The 21,380-nt window shown below is 37.0% G+C and overlaps 1 long non-coding RNA gene across 1 annotated transcript; it reads right to left on the bottom strand.

Moving 5' to 3' along the window:
* Positions 1-231: 231 nt before the first annotated feature.
* LOC114559574 (uncharacterized) lies at positions 232-18,677 on the bottom strand. The gene is made up of 3 exons (XR_003693124.1): positions 18,608-18,677; positions 489-550; positions 232-357 (listed from the first exon to the last, which is right to left on the bottom strand). It is a non-coding gene; the product is annotated as an uncharacterized LOC114559574 (long non-coding RNA).
* Positions 18,678-21,380: the final 2,703 nt, after the last annotated feature.

A 21,380-nucleotide genomic window follows, 5' to 3' on the forward strand; every position in this document is an offset into this window, starting at 1 on the left:
GCTTAATTTACCTTGAGGCGTGATGCTTGCACAGACATAAAGAAATTATAAAAACAACTGGTAATGATATGCAATATTATTGTCATTTCAGTCAAGTCAATTCTGGTTTGTATAGCCCAATATAATAAATTTGTCTCAAGGGGCTTTACAATCTGTACAGCATAAGACACCATCTTTTCTTTTTGACCCTCACTTCAGATAAGGGAAAACTCCCCAAACAAACCTCTTTAATGATGGAAAAATTGAAGAAATCTCAGGAAGAGCAACAGAGGAAGGATTCCTTTTCCAGGATGGACAGATGTGCAATAGAAGTCGTGAGAGCCAGAGGGTGCCGTAACTCCATTTTTGTTTTTCCCCCTATGATATAAACATCTCTCATCTCAATCCTCTCTTTGTAAAGGATAACATGATTATAAGGTCAACATACTGAATGTGTGGTTTAAGAAAATACCATGTCACAGTTATAAAAATAGCAGTTATTACCTTACCTTACTATATGTTTAATCCCTCAAATGATGTATGGACATTGGTTAGTTATTATTTTCATTATCTGCAAGTAGAAATGGTTAGTCTGAAAGGATGAATTTCACAGCCCTGTATGCTTCATGAAATAACAATGATCAATACCCTGCAAGCCTCCCAAGCAATGGAATCTAATTATAGCATTTCCATAACAGGCCACCCCAAAATGATCAGAGTTTAATACTTTATGGAGTTTGTGAGGAAATGGAAGTTGTGTTGGATATGCTTCTGCCTCACCACTATTGTAAGTTTAAATTGAGCACTAAAAGACTAGTAGTTATTGCTGCCAGAAATTAAAAGCATTTTTCATATGTTGTCACAGTTTTGTAAATTAAAACAATGTGTCATTGTCATGAGGCAGATTACACAATATAGAAGCAGAGTTGTCCATTTGAGAACTTTACTTTGCACACACCGTGAAGGAACACGGCATGCTGCTGTAAAAATACACACAGTTGGGTCTTCTAACCTTTGATTTCTAATGTCGGCTGTACTCAGGTTTAATTTAGGATAAAAACAAATGTAAATGCAATCAATCAAAGCTGTGGCAAGTTAGATTTCAAGTTATTTCTCTTGAAGAAGTTCAAAGTATATTTATTGTCTGTTACAGGGAAATTTGGATAGATGGAACAGAATGAACAGATGGACACAATAATAACAAAAAACAAGACATTGTATTTAACAAAGTGGTTCAGTTGGAGGTTCTTCAGTGTCTAGGTCAAAGTACAAATAAACAATTTAAGCTATCTGTGCAAATGAGCAATACAGGCAACAGTTTAATACTATCTACCGTTTAACATATGAATGACAGCAGGGACAAAGGAGACCTTATATCTGTTGGTCCTTGAAATCGTATGTTGAAGACTTAAGTACAGCAAAAATAACGCATTCCTCTTATTAATTTAATGCCACTGGCAATATGCAGAGAAAGGTTTAGTTTTGCACAAATGGCTTTCATTTATGCATAAGGTCTTTTGACAGGAACAATTAAAAGGAAATGAATACTAAAATTAACTATTAGAATGGAGAGAAACAAGCATCATCAATACTGGCTTCCTCTTAAATCAGAAGCTGCACCTTAATCAAGGCTTTCCAATTAGGGGCAATTAGCTTTAGTAATTTACTGAGCGATAGAATCTCTGTCTTTGTTAGAGAAATGTGTTTGTGTGGCAGTCACCTCTAAATAGTATTTTATTATGGATGCATGACATTGAGTTTTTGATTTATTTTTGTTACAGTGGTTACTATAATTGTTGTATTGTATGATATGTTAGAAAAAAGGAGTTGTATTCATACAGTACATGATACTACACAAATGTAGCATGAAATACTTTGGGATTCTCTTTGCATATTCATGCTCACTTGTCACTCATCTCAAATCACTATACAATATACTGTGTCAATTTAGGAAAAAAGGAACTGATATAAAAGACATGACTGCAGGTAAAAAAAACGGGAAGTTGCCTGATAGCCTTTAACAGTCCACATAATCAACTTTCTTAAGACCTTACTCTATTGAGATATATACTTTTGTGTGTGCACAGTCAATAATTTTGTTAAGTTGGTTCAAAATGAAATGCTACAAAGATTATGGTGACAAATCTGTGTTGGTGCTTTGTTCTTTTTTTAACTCCACCTACATTACATTTCATTTAGCTGACATTTTTATCCAAAGCGACATCCAAACATTGACACCCATTCACGGCGCAGCATTGGGAGCAATTCTGGGTTCAGTTTCTTGCCCATGGACACTTCAACATGGTACCGCAGGGCCACTGATTGAACTGCTGACCAGTCTACCAGCCCACCTAAAATACCATCATAATCCTGCTGCTGAACACTCAGAGTTTGGCTAGCTCTGCGACAAGTGTGATAGACAGCTCAACACACAGCCAGTTAAGAGGCAGTGAATGTTATCTTGTCACTTTCACTCAGACACAGTCACAGAGTAATTTTAAACCCACTGCAGGAGCACAAGCTACAGTGGTTCTGCCCATAACAACTGCAAGGGGGCAACACTGAGCAATAATCAGAAATCTGCGCTCACTTACGTAATTTAATCTTCATTCAGGAGTGGGCTGTTGATACAGAGTGCACTCCAAAGTGGCACGATGTTGGTGATAATCTGTCTGATGATGAAGTGCAGATCATACAGAAGAAGCTGAAGCCAACGTTCTGATGCAGTGAGGAAAACACTTGAATCAGTGTTTTTACATGCTAAACCCTAATAAACACCTTACATTACCGCTGAAGATTCTCCAACACATGCACCATTGTATTGATCATTGCTGAATGTATGTTTTTCTCTTCCTTACAAAAAAACAATCATTTTAAGTCATGTCAGAGATTGTGTCTTGTGTATAGTATGTCATGAAAAGTTATAAAAAGTCATAGTATATTATGTCATAAAAAAGTCATAGCATAGTATGTCATGAAATTTAAAAAAGGCATAGTATAAAAAAGTAAAAAAGTCATAGTATAGTATGCTATAAAATAAAAAAGTCATTATATAGTATGTTTTACAATTTAAAAAAGGCATGTTATAGTATGTCATAAAATGTATGTCATAAAATATAAAAAAGTCATAGTATAATATGCCATAAAATTTAAAAAGTCATAGTATAGTATGCCATAAAATTTAAAAAGTCATAGTATAGTATGTCATAAAATTTAAAAAATGCATAGTATAGTATGTCATAAAAAGTCAGAGTATGTCATAAAATTAAAAAGGCATAGTATAGTATGTCATAAAAAAGTTATAAGTAACATTATAGTATGTTAAAAAAAGTCATAAAAAGTCATAGTATAGTATGTCGTAACATTTTAAATATAGTAGTTTAATACATATAGTATATCATAAAATGTGTCAAAAAAATCATAAAAAGTCATAGTATAGTATGTCATAAAATTTAAAAAAGGCATAGTATAGTATGTCATAAAAAGTCATAGTATGTCATAAAATTAAAAAGGCATAGTATAGTTTATATTGTTTTGTTTGACTACATCAGTGACTTCCGCCTGGGAAATTGACAACAATCCCCCATCATCCTCCAGCTCTGCCTCTAACATAGAGGGCGTATTAGTCGGATTCAGGAGTTCCTCAAAGTGCTCCTTCCACTGCCCTATTACCTCCTCAGTTGAGGTCAACAGTGTCCCATCCTTACTGTACACAGCTTGGATGGTTCCCTGTTTCATCTAAAGGCTTAAAAATGCCCCAAAAAATAAAAAATAAAATAAAATGTCATAAAAAGTCATAGTATATAGTATGCCATACATTTAAAAAAAGTCATAGTATAGCATGTCATAAAACATAAAAAAGTCATAGTATGTCATAAAAAGTTAAAGGTCCCATGGCATGAAAATTTCACTTTATGAGGTTTTTTAACATTAATATGAGTTCCCCCAGCCTGTCTATGGTCCCCCAGTGGCTAAAAATGGTGATAGGTGTAAACCGAGCCCTGGGTATCCTGCTCTGCCTTTGAGAAAATGAAAGCTCAGATGAGCCGTTTTGGAATCTGCTTGTTATGAGGTCATAACAAGCAAGGTTATCTCCCCTTTCTCTGCTTTGCCGCCCAGAGAATTTGGCCAACCCATGAGAGAGAGACATCATGGCTTTCAAACGAGAAAAGTGGCAGTTGTTCAAGGCCACACCTCCACCCTACACCTTGCCCCTCCCACTCTCCTCCTCAATAGCTTCAGACACAGAAATGGCACATACTAAGGAAAGGTCATTGTGGGACTGGCTCTAGTGGCTGTAATTCTGCACCAAAGCTGAATTTCGGGAAAAGAGACTTCAGATACAGTATTAGGGGACCACTAAGATCTATATAAAAGCATCCAAAGAGCACCACGTCATGGGACCTTTAAAGTATAGTATGCTATAAGAAGTCATAGTATAGTATAATATAGTCATCAAATGTATGTCATAAAATATAAAAAAGTCATAGTATAGTATGTCATTAAGTCATAAAAATCATAGCATAAAACGTGTCATAAAAAGTCATAATATAGAATGTCATATAAATGTCATAAAAGTGTCATAGTATAGTATGTCAAAACTAATTCAAAAGTGTCATAAAAAGGTCATTATAGTATGCCAAAAAAGTCATAGTATAGTATGTTATAAAAAGTCATAAAGTCATAGTATAGTATGTCATTAAATATAAGTCATAGCATTGTATGTCATAAAAAGTATTTCTCTTGTCTTTTAACTTTCCTTCTCTAACCATATTCTATAACCTGTCATACTATGGTTTGTATTATGTCCTTTTATATTGGCCACATCTTTGCCTGCTCTTTCCCTTGTGTTTTGGAGCCCTAATTGTATGGTGTGTGAGCACTGTGAAAGGGGGAAAATCATTCCATTTTCTTGGTCCACAAGTTTCAGGCAATGAAGAATTTAATTAAATACATCGCTGCTGATAGAATTTGCACTTTGGTCTGACAGCTGAACAACAGAACAGCCATTAGGACAGAAATCACAGTAGAGTCAAACAAGAAAAGCCGTGAACACAATCGCTGCATGGCATACTAATCCACACTAATGCTTAAACTGTAGCTGCTGTTCTGGATTACATAGCTGTTAATGTACACACAGACAAGCCCAGCTAAGTCTAGACCGAGTCTCTTTTGAGGTGACTGCTTTTGTAGTACAACAGAGTAGGCCGAGCAATGACATGACAATCCTAACATGTTGATGTTGAGCAGGTGTAATGTTTACTATAGTCACAATCTTAGTTTAGCAAATGATTGCAGCGGTAGATGGAAAAACAGGAAATTACCAAAGGGATGTTACAATTTATTCTGGGTGGGGAACATACGTGTGTACAGGTAGTGGATATCTCAACAATCAATGCAACAGTTAAGACACTTTGTTCAAAACTACAGGAAAGGGGTTCATCAAAGTCATTAGGATTAATTCCCTGGGGACCATGAATGTCTGCATTACATTTCACAGCAATCCAACCAATAGTTGTATATAAAAATATTTCACTATAAGCCAAAAAATATCTGGTGTAATTGGGCCTTAAAAGTTAGGCCCGACAAGGCCCGAGCCCGATAGAATAAAGCCTGAGTCTGACAAGTACATTTTGATTGACAGCTTTTTAAAAGCCCAAACCCGTTTACAGCCCGACATTATTCAAATGTGCACACACACACAACTCTTTTGCCTTTTGTCAAGAATCATTTATACATTTATACAAGGTCCCATAACATGGTGCTCTTTGGATGCTTTTATATAGACCTTAGTGGTCCACTAATGCTGTATCTGAAGTCTCTTTCCCGAAATTCAGCCTTGGTGCAGAATTACAGCCACTAGAGCCAGTCCCACAATGAGCTTTTTATTTGTCTGTAGCAATTGAGGAGGAGAGAGGTTGGGGGAGCAAAATGGGGGGTGGGGGTGTGGCCTTGACCAACTGCCACTTTACTTGTTTGAAAGCCATGATGTCTCTCTCTCATGGGTGAGCCAAATTCTCTGGGCGGGTAAAGCAGAGAAAGGGGAGGTAACCTTGCTCCTTATGAGCTCATAAGGAGCAAGATTCCAGATTGGCCCATCTGAGCTCTCATTTTCTCAAAGGCAGAGCAAGATACCCAGGGCTCGGATTACACCTATCACCACTTCTAGCCACTGGGGGACCATAGGCATGCTGGGGGAACTCATATTAATGTTAAAAAACCTCATAAAGTGAAATTTTGGGACCTTTAAAATTGGGACCTTTAACATAATTAATTCATGACTATAGGCCACTTGGAAGTTGGAACAAAGAAATAAAATAAGTCCTCTGTAACATCTTAAAGCACTCTAAATAGGCCTACAAGTTTTCCATATCTCAGACTTTGCTTTCTTTGCCGGTGCAACCAAAACTTAATCGCCAGAGGCCAGCCTCCGTTTCACCTCCTCAGCATTCATTTTTGCGCTAATCAAAACGCATCACCTGACTGCTCATTTACCCGGAGCGCAAACCCAAGACCGGCCAGAGCCCATGTAAAATGATAGAAATTAAGACCAAACCCGACCAAAGATCTTCAGCTCTAATCTGGTGGCACTAGAGGAAAAGTTGGAGGATCACCAAAGTTATTAAGTTTTATCCTCTTGGGACATGAATGTCTGTACAAAATGATACCGACCGACCATCTCTAGAGCCACTAGCACTAGCATGACTAAAACAAATGCCAAATATTTGCTGGTTCCAGCTTCTAAAAGATTATTTGCTGCTTCTCTCTATTCTATATCTTCTATATCTCTCTGGACTATGGACCACCTTGGATTATGGGAATCTGTTAGGGATGCACTCACCTTATTAAATGTATCGGGTATCTGCCAGAATTTATCGATCCAGAATAAAAGCAGTTGTTTTGTATGTTACTTATTATGAAATTTTTCGGTTTTGTAAAGCTGAATGTGATGTCTGCTCTCAGATCTGGATATTATTAAAAACCCGAGGTTGATGCATTTTAACAATGCAAAAATTGTATAGTTTATATGTTTACAAACCTAAAAAGACTTTGGGTGTATGAATGGCCCCATTTATAATTGAGAAGCAATGTTAAATTAAAGTGTTATGTTACTGTAGGCTACATATTGTGGTATACCAGTTTACTTTTTGGACTATTAGGTACATAGTATCAGCAGATATCCAGTTTGGGAATTGGGATTGGTTTAGGGAAAGAAAGAGTTGGATTGATGCATTCTTAGAAACTTCGATGAGCATAACCTGAATGAGTAATCAAAAAAAATGATCGTCACATTTGTTGAAAAGAAGGTAACTTTTCACACACAGTAATGGAAATAATACAGAGGAAGTTAGGAAGAAAATGCTATTCCTTTTGTGAAAATGGTCATAAAATGAGATGCAATGAGCTTATATTACTGCCTGTAGACTAATCGATTAGTATTTTCTAAGAAATCATACTCTGGATTCAGACAGAGGCTCAAGCCAGTACATGATTCAAAACAGTAAACATAATAAGCCTCAGATCCTCATTTCCTGTGTTTACTATCGAAAGATACAACTCAAGCTTTGATAATGTAATTAACGTCTCCCAGGGATCAGTAACCCTAGAGCACACCACTAATGAGATATCAAGACATGAGAGAGACAGAGAGAGAGAGAGAGAGAGAGAGAGAGAGAGAGAGAGAGAGAGACAGACAGAGTCAGACACCTGACTCTACTTACATTATGCTAGTGATCTACTGAGAGTAAACGTGGGCCTAATAAATATTTATTTTCCTATAGCACACCATAAAATGCTAGTTAGTAAGATCTCAACAGGAAATTAGTCATTGATTGTTGACATATTTTAGGGTGAATTCAAAGATAATTAGATTGTTGTCAACAACTCACAATTGCACACTCATCTAATGTTATTGCCTTCTTATATGCTCAGGAGCCTATGTGAGTAGTGTGAGCTGTTTGCCTGAAGTGAGCTGCAGTGATATCAAGACCAAAAAAATATTTGAAATTATGCAGCAGTCTAATTCATGAAAACCGAGAAGCTACCAGTTCTAACATGACATCCGCTGCAGCAGAACTGCTGTCGGGTATGCCATGCCATGATCAGTATATGGTGTGGGCATACTTGTATTTGAGAGTTATGCACAACTACAGAGATGATAATGGCTCATGGAGTAGTTCACCAGCTACTGACTGATCTTGCAGATCTCCATCGAAAAGCAGTGAGAGTTTGTTATTAAGCTGTAACTGTGCAGTGAGAAAGGCTTATGTTATGACAGAGTGTACTGTGGTGGCTGCTGGCCTGTGTGCACGCTTTACAAGACTAAGAGTCTATAGCCATGCTAAAAGCTCTATAAGGCTGGTTCAAAAAATCATTCTCTGGGCATCATGCATATTTGTACCAAAAATATGTTAAAAAAAAATAATTGTTTTTTTATATATATATATATATATATATATATATATATATATATTCTAGTCTGAACCAAAGTGGTAGACCGACCAATGCTGCGATCCATACAGCCACACTGCTAGCTGGGCTATGTATCCAATACAGACAGTCATAAAGCAGTTTTTCTCATTGATTTTTAACATTGCCCACAATGAACGAATACACAAATACATTAACGGGATAGTTGCCACAGTAAACAATAAGGTCAAAATCTCTGACGACCATTTTTTGTGGCCTCATAGTATATATTATCCTAAGACCTGGAGGCTGCTGAGCTCATTCTGCCCTCACTGTAACTGGACTCACACTTACATTCTCTGTAACTCTGGCAAAGTGCAATTTATCTTTTTTACATATAATTTATAATAACCTCCATTTGGCACACCAAATCTGCACACTGTATGCATGCACGTTCAAAGAGCATACTTTTTTTCTTTTAACTCTTATACAGTATTAGTATATGTGTTTTGAGATTCCCTGCACTATTTTTTGTTCAGTGTTTTTTGTGTGTGTACTGCTGCTGTGACGTGTGAGTTTCCACTCTGGAGATAAAAAGAACGAAAGAAAGAACAAAAGAATAAAAGAAAGAAAGTAAGTGAGTAATCAATCTATCACAACTCTAGTGCAAAGTGCTCCCTCACACACATAATTCCAAAGTAAAAGATGAATTCTGTAACCTGGCAGTCAACCTGTGCTTCACACCATCAACATGCCACAATGAGTGAGAATTAGCCTATGCCAAGGACACAGAAGAAGGTAAGCAAGCACTGCTTTGATTGGGGGCGCCTTATCTGTTATTGAATCTTTGGGGACATCAATGAAAACCTAATAGGCTACTGCTCTAATCCTGCCTGTGGTATGGGCAAATCCCTGATATCTGGTCTGCCCATCACGTGTGTATATTACATCCAACATTGGTCCTCCAAAACACTGGCACAACTCTGTTCTCAATTAAGTGGCCTTTATTTTCATTTGCAATTTCAGACTGTAAAACAAAAACGTACTGGTCTTGCAGAAGACTAGCTGATTTTGGGACTAATTTTCGAAGACTTTGAGACTATATTGCAGGAAAGTTGATTATATATTTGTCACAGAGCTTGGAGGAACTTATTTTGTTAATAATACAATAACGTTTCCGTGATGTTATCAGCTGGAGGGACCATGGCTCATCAACAGACCTTTTTCCTTTCATATGTTTTCTGCTGTGACTGTCTGACTTCTGTATCTTTTGCCATTTGTTACTGTGCATGGGTGACCACACTAGTTTCCCTCTGGGAATTAATTAATTAAGTTGGCCAATGTAGTAGTAGTAGTAGTAGTAATAATAATAATAATAATAATAATAATAATAAATCAACAACATGTATTTAATTTATTAATTTATATATATATATATATATATATATATAATAAAAATAATAAATAATACTTGTCAACAAAGATTTTTTGTCTAGAAATCACGGAGAAACTAAGGCTGAAACTAGCAAATATTTTAATTAGCAATTTACCTGAAGCTTACTCAATTTATTGATTTAATGACAGACAATAGTAGAAATCACAAGCCCAAGGTGACATATTGAAATGTATAGTATTATTAATAGTAGCAAAAGTTTCTGTCAATCAACCCATCTGTTTCAGCTCCACTGGAAACACATTTGCCTTTTTTGAGGAAGCGGAATTGAGAATCTGTATGATGTGACGTGTGTGGCTTATTGTGTAGTTCTAGAGGTGTTGTGTGCAAAATTCAATAAAACATCTATGAGGGCAAAGTTGATCAACTCATGCCCTCGCAGCCTTGTAACATTTAGATTGGCTATCTGTCTAATGGTCCTGTAGATTTATCACACTACAGGCTGATGTACTGTGCAGCCACCATTTGTATGCTGTTATATCATTCTTCTGACATCGGAGCTGGCCTTGTGTTGGATCACTTGGTATTTTAGCACTATATATGAAATCCAAATCCAAAACCTGTCTAATCAACTTCTTGATGATTAAATATAGACGAAACAATCGCATATTGTAAGGTGTTGAAAATCTTTATCGATAACAAGTGAATGAGCCTTGCCGGCAATCATCAAAATGGACCCAAAAAAAGGAATCATGAGTGATTTCCAGGAGCATGTTAATGTTGGCATGTCGGGTCTACATCCACCCTGTTCTCCATCTGAAGTGCAATAACAGACACAGGAGAGCTTTCACAGACCTCAGATATCATCACTCAAACGTCACCTCCCTCTTAAACTAACGCTCACCTTTTGATGATATCTCACTTCTACTTTCAAACATTAATATTTGCTCTCCTGGTTATTAAATTGTTCACCACAGGCAGCCATTTCCTTTTATTACTACATTTATCAGGGAATAGTGGCAGTGGACTAGGGAGGGGAATCATCATTTTAATGTGACAAATTATACTTGATACGTACAGGCGACAGACACATAATGTCAGGCAATCTAACACAATAGCACTGAAACAAATTATGTAAAGACTATTATGTTTGCTTTTCAGACTGTGTAAGACAAGTATTGTGCAGGTTAAATTCTGAGGCTGTGCTTGTGGTGTTGTTGTGCCTGATTTCATCTTATTGTAAAGTCAACCTACAGGATCGTAAGTAGACTTGTACAAAGCAATACAAAACAACTATGGTCTAAAACAGAGGTGCCCAAAATCTTTCCAATTAAGGGCCAAAAAGGTATCTGGATGGAAGGCCACAGATAAATGTTGATGTTATGTGAAAATTTATTATATTTTAGCGAAAATTAACATTCATTATGCGAAAATAAAATCCTAGCCCCGAGGGCCCCAAATTGTGCGGCCTGGGTCTAAAATACATTTTCTCTCAACAAAGAAAAAAACGTATAAACTACTTATAAAAAGTAGTGTTTAAAGTAGGGCTACTAGTTGTTCACGTTTATTTTAAGTCTTTTATAGTGTGCATGACATGTACTGTACATTGACAAAACAATAGCATGTGTCAGTGGTTAGTGTGGACTGATAGACATTGAATATAATTGCTGCAAATAATGATTTTTATCATTGAATAATCTGCTGATTAATTAATTAATAAATAGTGTGGTTTAGTTTGTAGTGAAAACAGAAATGCATCTAAGGCTGCGTTTCAATAGTTTATCAACATGCCCTCCTTGGTTTCCCTTCAGCCCTTGGTATGACGTCATAGCATACGTCACACCAGGGACGGACGGACAATCTGTGCGTTCTGGAAAAGTCCAACCGACGGCCGTCGGCACAAAAAAAAGTCTAATAAAGCGATATTAACAGCCAACAGCAGGGGGTTGCAAATACAATCACTTACATGCTACGTGTAAAAATTAAACTGGAGAAGAAGAGTAGGCCTACATCCTTAGATGTGAGTTAATTTCACATCAGCAATACTGGTAAGTGCCAGGAGCAGGAAACATTATAGGCTGCCTTTATCATTATCTTAGTGAATTGGATAGTCAGCTCAACATGAGTGTGCATCATGATTATGAAAATGACCGTGCCATTTAGTGCTGTCAAACTTAATGTATTTAATCATTTCTGTTAGATTAATTTGAAACATTAAACGCGTTAGAAATGAATCGCAGGTTGACCACGATTTCATTCCGTTGTATATGAGAGGTTGTAGTGAGCTCGGTTTTGCTGCTAGGATGAAAACTATGGTATTGAATTAAACGGGAAAACATCAGGCATGCATTGGTACCACTCTAAACGTGCTAACAAACAGGGAAGGGGGCTAAATAATTCGCCACATTTAACCAAGAGTTTAACCAAAACATACTAGCTTGCACTTTCTGTCTGTCTTCCATCAGAGTGCAGTTTTTCCTTGTCTTTCATATTTGGTTTACTATTGTGGAACTAGCAAAGACTTGGTGGTTGTTTGTGAAAGCTTCACAGACAACATTGATAGGGCCTAGTCATTTTCATCATTTCACAGCCTTAATATGAATCAAAAGTGTAATATGACATTGACCAAATATTAAATAGGTTATTCAATGCTAATTAAACACAATAAATAAATAACACAAAGCAACACACATTATATACATTTATATTTGAATAGTTATAGTATATAGTAACTAACACTCTCAGTGTAGTTTTGGTATTGGCCTACAATATATCTAACCCCTATGTTCAGGTACAGCAAGTAGCCTACTTTATCTCTGAAAGTGTTGTCAGTAATACTCTGTACTTATAAAAATTGTTTTATAATTACAAGTTTGTGTAATTTGGGGTTTCTGTAGCCAGTGACATTTCATTATTTGTATTTTATTTTCAATGCAGATGTAATGGCATTGTACATTTTTAGTTTTTATTTGAAGGCTGAGGCTTCATTAATAAACACAACCCCAATTATCATCATTGGTTTTGAGATGTTACTTGCTGTGAATACCTTGTCTGATAGGCTACAGTATTGTGGCATAGTTTCAGGACATCCTGGCTAGTGTCTGTCCTGCATGGCTAGGGGTGAATGGCCGGATGATGGGCCTATTTGGCAGAAAGTCCAGGGCTGTTTTTTAGCCCCAGTCTGTCCCTGTGTCACACGGAGGCCACTTGGAGAGCAGAGGGAAAGTGGGTGGGGCAGGAGCGGCGGAGTGAAATGGAACACACCTGGCCTAGTTCACTTTCAGCCCAAACTATACAGATTATAGTATAGCTATATTATAGTAGCTTAGTGCTACTGCTTCAAATGCGTTTTATTTATTTTCTACTAATTATTGCATTCTATCCCCGTTTTTATGTTCATTCTGTCTGCTTATGTCATGCAATTTCCTTATTGTAAAGTAGGCCTATTTCTTGTATTAAAGGCACATACAAATATTATTTATAAAAAGTATTATTACTGCTTTTTACACATCATAAATACCTGCAAACTTATTTCAATGAGGCTTGGTAACCAGCTGCATGAGTTTCAGATTCAGAAATTTGTGATCTGTATCATGATTAATTATTTTAATGCTTATAACTCGCAAAAGCAGAATTTTTTCCATGCATTTACAGATAATGTTGGAAATAAAGAAATTACACATACAACTATCTAAATAACTAAATAAAACGTATAAAGTAAATATTAATTGACATAAATTATATTACATGTTTCAGTAAAATATCAAGCTAACAACGAGGAAACTAAAAAGTTAAAATGTATATATTCATCTTCTCCTTCTTTGGTGGTCTGCAACAGGGGTTTTAGTGGTTGTACATATTTTCTTGCACCAAATGCATAACTGCCATGCTGCTTAAGTAGGCCTGTAACAATTCCAAATTTTGCTGGAAATAATTGTGATTAACAATATAATTGTCAATTATATTAACAATTAATTAACAATTACCATCAACAGTCATACCCCTTAGGACCTTAGCAAAAGTTAGCAAACAAGTTATCTACAGATTAGAAAAATAAAAGCACAAATCCCGGGAAACTACGTTAGCATAATGTCAATGAATGATGGCCATTTTCGCTACAGCGTCGTCATTTATGCTAACGTTACTAATTAAACAGAGCACAATAGTAGATTAAACACTACAGATGGACTAACTACATTACTTAAACGCATGTAAAGATGCTTTGGTAGATTTTTGACGTTCGAAAGCTGACTGGACTTGCAGCTGTGGGCGGGGCATCCTCTGGTAGGAATCCACAGGGGCCTAGCACAAAATTCTGGGCCCTGTAGAAAAGTATTTTCTATGGGCCCCTCCCTGCATCCACAGCTATTCATTCTAGCATATTTTTGGGTACTCAGTCCCCTTTTTCCCCCTAGTCCGACGCCCCTAGGAATCCATAGTATCATAGGCTAGCACTAATGCTTTAATTACGGTTATACAAAATAACCGCAATTATGTAAAACAATTGTGGTTAGACAATTACTTAATAATTGTTACAGGCCTACACTTAAAATGGCGGCAGAGATTCCCCCGAGGGCAAGTGCTGAGGGGAAGTGAACAAGGGCATGTTGAACCACTATTGAAACACAGCCTAATATTCACACTGGAGAAGCTGGAACCAGAGAATGTTTGATATATCACTCAAAAGGATAAATTAACTAATAAAAATAGCTGCTCATTAATTTTCCGTCATTCAACTAATAGATATATTTACTAATCATTTCAGCTATTTCAAATTTATGCGAGAGACAGGACTATAAAATGATTATTATTCAGAAAAGAAACAAGTGAACAAGTATTACAATAATTAGTTTGACACTTTAAAAACTCACAGTGACAAAAAATCAAAAAGTGCTGAATACATACATTGTGACACAAACTCAAACAAAAAACAAGAACTGAAAATAATCAGCTACAGACCTGGGCTACAGGCTACACATTTGCTTTTATTTGCATGCTTAGAGCAGTTGTTTAATTTGCGGCGATGTCCTGTTAACTGCAGCCGACTGCAGTGGACAGTGCTTGTCACACCGACATTCTGTAGATGGATGACAGCTGAGACACTGTGCTGCTACATGCAGGCCACAGCCTAATGGGCAGAGCCTGTGACCTGATCTGACCATGATGGAAGGTGCTGTCTGTCAGGAGGACGACCCCAAACTCATGAATGAGAGGATTCTGTGTTGACTTCCTTCCTATTATGTTACAGGATCACTACATGCTAAATATACTAAATAAAAGACAATAGAAAGGGAAATAAATGTAATTACACACAGGGGAAAAGGAGCATAAAGAGACACTGGAGGTAGATAACAGTTGAGAAAATAAAGGTGAGAAGAAAGAGAGAGCACGGAGAGAGCTGTCATGGCAACGTTCTAAAAAAGACAAAGCAATAGTTAATTACCACCTCCACCCACAGGTATGATGCATACATCATGGTGAAGGTGACAGGACACCTGCTACAAAACCTCAGCTAGTTATCACCTGCAGGTATTTCTGGAGCGCCGTGTGCCGAGAGACTAGCCCAGTTTAATTTTTTTACAGATTCAGTGTATACGGAAAATGTGAAAGTGTGAGGGGAAATACCAAGCAATTTGCTGCTCTAGCTGTCAGAGATACGGCTTGACATGAGTTCTCTGCAGGATTTGCTAGAGACAATTTTGAGGTTAGTTGTACTATCATCCTTTCTGTGTGACTACGTTCTATAGTACATGCAGGATATAGATGCAGTATTCCCCTGAAGACCTTTACAACCTAATAAAGTGAGATGACATCCCAGTTATTTTAATAATATACAATTGTAGCACTATTTACTACTACAGTACATGTATGCCATTATCACTCTGCTGCTGTGTTGTTACCATGTTGTTTCAAACCAGATGTGCTGTGATCCACTTACTACAGCTCTAGCTATTAAGTCTGGTCTATCACCAGACCTTTTTGTGAGTAACAGATCTTCATCAGTCACTATTCAGACAAGCTGCAGCTTCATCAAAGATGGTTGAGAGCTCTGGTATCATTACAACAGCCAGGATAAAAGGGGAATTGACCTGACTCCTTGAAGTGACCAAAAGCTGGCAACATGCAGACAAAGCAACTTCCAGCTGCACCAAAAAAAAAGAAAGTAGGATCAGGTTTTTACTCTGCAAAATGGGCTACAGGCTCAAAGAGGAAGATTTCCACATCTCTGATAAAATCACTGCCAGACACTACACAAAGCAATCAGCCCCAATGGCCATAAAAATGAAAGGTACTACTACATTACACATTTATTTTGTCTCAGGAAAGCATACTGATGTTGTATGCTTCAAAATGTCCTGAATGTGCCTGGGTAAACCTTGCCAAACAAATGTGGGGAATTATGGATGTGCAGTATACACATGGTTACAGACACACAGCTGATACACAGTATAATACAGTTTCAAGAAAAGACAAAAAGGCCAGTCTTACACACTTGTCACATTTGTAAGTGGCTCACTCACTTCAATTTCTGAAGTCAATGATGGAGCGTGATGAACTGTGACACACACTTCTGAAGAAAATTGATTCTGAGATTTATATATTTATTTCACTCTCAGGCTCATTTGAAGTAAAGCTTTGGACTGCACAGCCCTTCCCTCATTGTACCAGGCATTTGCCAACTGTTACACTTCATTATTTTTTATGGTATTTTTTTTATATGTTACCTTGTAAGTAATGTAATGGTGGTCAGCATGACAGAATGTATCCATCAGTGCTGACTTAGAATACCCTAAGTTATCTTTTTTTGCTCCCAGTACCAATTTGGTAGCTAATATTGTTGTTTTTAATGGACAAGGTAGAAAAATAGTTATTCTTGATTAGTAAACACTACCCATAGCTTCAGTTGGTTAAGCAGTTATATTTGTTATTTTTTGGGCTTTATCAGCTCACAATTATAAAAAGCTAATTAAGCAAAGACGGTGTTTATATAGTAGCATTTAATTTGAACTTTTATCTTACAAGCATGCACTTTGCAACAAGTTGTGCAATTAAGAAACGGTCATATTAATAATGTTGCTGATGACCGTGATGGTTATTATAATTATTAGTAGTGGCAGTGGTTGTATCATAAGTCTCTGACTTCAGTCAGTAATCTGTAAAAGATGTCTCCCAAATTTCATTCAATTATGATGGTGTTGTTCTTTGATGAGGATGGTGACAGTGATGATGATGATGGTGGTGATGAAGATGGGGATGACATGATTGTAATGTTTTTGTTTGTTTATGACATTTTGATTTTGTCTGCTTACAATGACACTGTTGGCTTTGTTGTCTGTGCAAAGTTTTAAAGTGCACTTTACTTATGTTGTATTTATATAAGCCATCTATTTATTTATATTAGTGATGCTGTTTTTATAATAATGTTCCAAAAGTCAGCACTTTATATTTATATTATTGTATATACTACTGCATGAAAATCTATGATGGGAAGGTTAACCTGGTGACCACTGTTGTTTCCCCAAAGTCCGCAACATTCAGTGTCTATTCTTACACTCATTTGTGCTCATTAAGAATGAATGTACTTTTTAACAAGGTGAACAATGAAATGCAAGGCTACTATTACTCATGGATGTCCACTGAGAAAACTACACCCAATTGTACCCACTTAACAAATCTGACTACCTCTCCCCTACCACCATTTCTCTTAAAGGTTGTCTAGTTCAGAGCTGCTTGAGGGAAGATGACAAAAGAAACAACAGCATAGCCCTCACTTGGGGAAACAATATCTTCTAAGCTAAGAAACTGAGCTTCAGCTACAGACAACTGGGGATGAGAAATCTGGGAAAGAGTAGACTGTATCGACGCCCTTGCTTGTTATCTGATTCTTACCGCTGCTATTATAATTATCAAACAAACAAGGCCACTGCTATTTCTAGAGCAAGAAGAAAAGAGGTCTGAAGAAAAGATTTCAAGTGGTCAGTGATAGTACGTTTTGGGAGGATGATATCACTGCTGTTTTTGAAAGGCACATACAATACCCTGACCTCTTCTCACCTCATACAGGCACATAAATCCTCCCATCTTAATGGTGCATCTGTGAGTGTGAATGTGTGTGGGCGTGTGTGTGTATGTGAATGTGTGGGCTTGTTTAACCATATTCGTGGGGACCAAAAACCGGGAGTCCAGTATACTTGTGGGGTCCCGACCAGACGTGTATAAAGTACTACCTACACTTGAGTAAAAGTACAAGTACTCTATCAAAAAAGTGACTTGAGTAGAAGTTGAAGTGCTCTTTAAGTACAACACTTAAGTAGAAGTACTAAAGTATTAAAACATTTTGTACTTAAGTATTGCAAGTAGTTTATTTTAAAATGTACTACTTAAGTACTGAAAGTAAAAGTACAAGTATTGTGTTATTTAGTTATTAAAGAAAGCAGTCAAAAGTTTGAATATCATATTGTTTATATTATGTCAAATGTTTAGCCAAGGCTGTACCCAAAGGAATTAACAAATATTAAATATATTATATTAAAAATAAAAAATATTAACAAATACTGAAATAAAATGTACAATTATCACATTGTGCAAGTAAAATGAACATCCTCTCCAGCACAGTAACGATTAAAGCCCCAAAACGTATCACACACTAGCTAGTAACGTGTGTGATGTACAGGAAAGTTAGCAAGCTAGCAAAATACAGATAAACTAGCAGCTTCACATCACAGGGTAAAACATATAACATTCAATACTCATTGCAGACTGAAACAACTCAAGAATAGCTTCATCTGCTGCAACAATAGCTAAATAGAAAGAGTACAAACTTACATCGTCTCTGACTTCTGAACAGGCGACCATAATGAAAATAAACACGACGCGATCTCGGGGGATTTTCGACAGTGCATGTACGCAACTAACGTACACACACTGTAACCTACACAGTCTTCGTAGCGTGAGGAATTCACAACAGTACCGAGTAACGATGCGGCACATAAAAAGTCTATCAGAGTAAAAGTATTTCATTCATCGAAAATATGTCCTCAAGTAAAAGTGGAAGTAGAAGAAAAAAAATAATACTCCAGTAAAGTACAGATACAGCCTTTTAGTACTTAAGTAGAGTAGTGAAGTAGTTCTACTTCGTTACTATACAGCTCTGGTCCCGACAGCTTTGTGGGACCAAAATGCTGGACCCCACAAGTTTAAAGGGCTGTTTGAGGGTTAAGACTTGGTTTTAGGATTAGGGTTAGAATTAGGTTATGGTTAGGGTGAGAGTAAGGGTTAAGATTAGGCATTTAGTTGTGATGGTTAAGGTTAGGGTAAAGGGCTAGGGAATGCATTATGTCAATGACGGGTCCCCACAAAGATAGTGCCACAAACCTGTGTGTGTGTGTGTGTGTGTGAGAGAATGTGTGTGTGTGTGTGTGTGTGTGTGTGTGTGTGTGTGTGTGTGTGTGTGTGTGTCTTTGAAATATCTCACGAACAGCTTAACCAATTTACTTCCCACTTGGTTTCATCCACTAAAATGAAGTTAAACAAAAACTCTTTATTTTCATTGCCTTGTCTTATAGCAAGCTACGGGTTTATCACTCAGAAATTATATGTTGTGTCTCGTCACTGGCTTTCTTTTTTTACTAACCTCATAATTAAGAGTAATTCCAAGGTTTCAACACTGATTCTTTGGATTTTCGACAGTAAGCTAGATCTAATTAGATGTATGTTTCTTGGTAAATTAATGCTTTTTTGACTTCCACCCAAACTTGGGAAAGCAAATGAGAGAAAAACACTGGGTTCTCTCTAAAAAACAGTAGGACTCCACACAGTACCTCCATAAATAGTTATTACTAGTCACTTTCTACTCTTGCAAAGTCCAGAGGAGGGACACTGGAATGCTATTTTTACTTATAATACAGACTTTGAACCAAAAATAACTTTCAGTTTTATCTCCTAAAAGCTTAATGTCCTATACCTCAGAACCTCTTTACACCCGACATGTAGTCGTTAAATACTAGCAAACCATTTCCCAGCATCGGTAGAAATAGCAACTTTAAGATGGATGTTGTTTTAGCCCATCTATTGGATTATCACAATGATTAGCCTATGCAGGTGGTCTATCGCTCCCTCCAATGCACTGCCATCAATTGCTTTTGCTTCCCTGTGCCTATGTGGACCAGCAGGCTTCATCGTCTGTTGTGGCCCTATTTCAGTGTCTCTACCCCCACCCAGATATATACAGTGAGGGTTATTAATGAGAAGTGTGAAGCAATGCATCACCACAGAGCCAAGATGGAGGTGTGGGTTTGTAATGGGTTGCAGCAACACTACGCTGAGCCCAGAATTAATGACGACAACAGCCTCAAACCTCGGGCACAGTAGGAGGACCATAATACACGGTTTGCTCCATGAAAAATAAGGCAACGAGAGGCTGCCTCCAGTACATCTGGGTCCTACAGGACTAACACTATGTGCGTCCATGTGCATTGAAAAATGAAATCTCATTGGAAAGATTGGGGACTGTAATGTATTTACATTACTATAGATGGCAGTTTTATAACCCTGAGCCCAAAGAAATACAGATATCATTAAGTACACCATAGCCCTGATTAGGTGAACAGAGTTCAGACAGCGTTCAGAGATGAAGAAATGGCTGGGGTTAATAAGATAACCAGGAAGTAGGGACACCAATAGTCAACAGAAGAAAAAGTATATTATTGAGCACAGCGTAAACAGCTCAGCAGACAACTTAGACACAGTTGATGGTGAATTTATATCCATACTTGAGGCTGCAGTTCAGCACAGGATCTGTGCACATATTTGCATGTGTTAAGATGGATGGAGCTCCATCAACATTATTTTATGTGCTCTGTCCTTAGCCATGGTGATAATGAATCATTTTACAGTTTGACAAGAGAGAAAATCATTTAGAGTCCAAGATGCAGGAGCAAAGAGTGATAACCCAATCATGGCTTTGGCCAACATCAACTGTGGATTCTGACAGTGAAATTTTGAAAATACATTCCCAGTCTGAGAACATAAGGCTTATGAAATTTTCCATGATGATTCAATGCACAGGATATTCATTGATAGAATTCAGCAGACGGCATTGACGTTTTAAACTTAAAAACGTCAATGCCATATAGGGTTTTAAACTAAAACCCTATATGTAGATATTTCATCCAGTAAATTCTTCATCAATTTAGACTTAGGAGGTAGGGATGTTAATGTACATTAAGCATGAGAGATGAAGATGAAATACAGTAGTTGCTGGGAAGCAAGCTTTAAATATACCCAACAGCAATCACAAAATCATCAAAACATCTTTGTTATGCATTTGTTAATTTAAAAAAAATCTGCCTATATATTATATATTTTTCTAACCCCTTAAACCTGTTATCTGTATCAGCGTCAAAATGTATCCGTCTGGCTCTAGCTGTTACTAAGCATGATGAGATTAAATGACTCTCTGTGGGATTGAGATCATTGCCTTCTGGATTAATGCGTGTACCTTTTTAAAGATAAATCATCGTTACAGTTTTCGCACAGGCTTAATTACAACAAGTATTCCTAATTCAAGCCAAAGGACTTTGCAGAGAATTTTGCCTAT

The sequence above is a fragment of the Perca flavescens genome, chromosome 8, assembly GCF_004354835.1.
Source record: "Perca flavescens isolate YP-PL-M2 chromosome 8, PFLA_1.0, whole genome shotgun sequence".
NCBI lineage: Eukaryota > Metazoa > Chordata > Actinopteri > Perciformes > Percidae > Perca > Perca flavescens.